A 1,547-nucleotide genomic window follows, 5' to 3' on the forward strand; every position below is an offset into this window, starting at 1 on the left:
ATTGGGCCCTATCTCCAAGGTCATGCACTGTTTATCTTGATATGGGGTCATTGTGTCGTGTACATATGGTTGTGATACATGTGCCTGCGTACCCTTATCAGATGGGTAGTCATGATAAGTATATTGAGTTTTGTATATTTGTTCCCCAATGTCACATTGATCGCATGCGCTGCTCTCTCACTTAGTAATAATTAAATGTTTTTGTTTTTTTTGGTCAGTAAGTGGTATTTCCTATTTGATTCTATTTAGAAATCAAAGGACATTACAACTATTTCCTTCAAACTTTACGTTTGTGACCATGATACCTCAGACAGATTCAGCGTGGAGTTGCTAAAGCAGAATATCTTTATAGCAAATATTCTGCTCAACAGCACAGATTTGCTTTTCAGTTGCTTGACCTTAACCACTTGAGCATGTCCCTTCTTAGCTGACAATATGTGCATCTCTAATCATGCGTAGGAGTAGTTGGAGAGCATCATAGTCACGTGTCAAGGAGGATTCTTTGGGTTTGAATAAATGTAACAAAAGCAAAGTTTGAAGGAAATATTAGCCATTTTTCATACTCTTTAGGGGTAAGCAAATACGAAATAACAGTTGCTAGCCACAAGCAAAAATCGTGTTACACAGTGTAATAATATAAGTTTAAGTAATAGCATTTATTAATTTATGAAAAGAAACTAGGGAAATTCTGATGAAATAATTAAATGTTTTGTTTATTTCTGCTAATGTGACAATGATTTTAATGTTCGAACTTCAACAATCTTATTTTACTCTTCTTTGAAAGTCTGACATAAAGTCTATGTGAGAAAGATATTTCAATATGTGATATATTCCTATAAAGCCTGCTATATGTGAAAGGAATTATAGAAACACAAGTAAGAACAATAGAAAAATGCTTTCAGTCAGTTTTCCTTTTTTACTTACTTCATTTTAACTTGTGCAATCATTTAACTTATGGGATCTTTTCACTTTGACCGGCAGATTTTAAAAATAATTTCTATGTAACTAAACACTTTTAAACTTCGTATACTGGTAGAATGTGTTTCTAAAACATCTTTTTCTCTTGGCTTTCTTGAGAAAATTCTGTAGTTTGTAAGATATTTGTTGTTTAATTTCTTGCATTCGGCAATTTCAACCAATCAATGACGTCTATTGAGGTGAATACAATTTCTCCGGATCTTTGTCAACAACAATTATTTGCGGTGTCATATGAATCTGTCACTGTTATTTATGAGAAAAAAGATACCATGATATATACATAATTTAATCTTTCCTCTTCTTCTCCTCTATTTTGTTGATGAGATTTATGCTCTTCATGAAAATTAACATATTAAAATTTTCATCAAACAAGGACGAACTCTTGGCACTCAAGATGTCCTTGCCCATGGAAAATAAATGTTCACTTGCAGCACTGGAAGGGATGGCTGTGTTGAACTTGATGAACAAGTCCACCTATACTTGTTCTCTCAAGAAGGTAGCATCTGTCTATATATCTTTGGAGTAGGTCTCCAACGAGATCTTTACTAAATTCTGGGCCTTGTCCTTCA

The sequence above is a fragment of the Octopus sinensis genome, linkage group LG7 (genome assembly GCF_006345805.1).
Source record: "Octopus sinensis linkage group LG7, ASM634580v1, whole genome shotgun sequence".
Classification (NCBI taxonomy): Eukaryota; Metazoa; Mollusca; class Cephalopoda; order Octopoda; family Octopodidae; genus Octopus; species Octopus sinensis.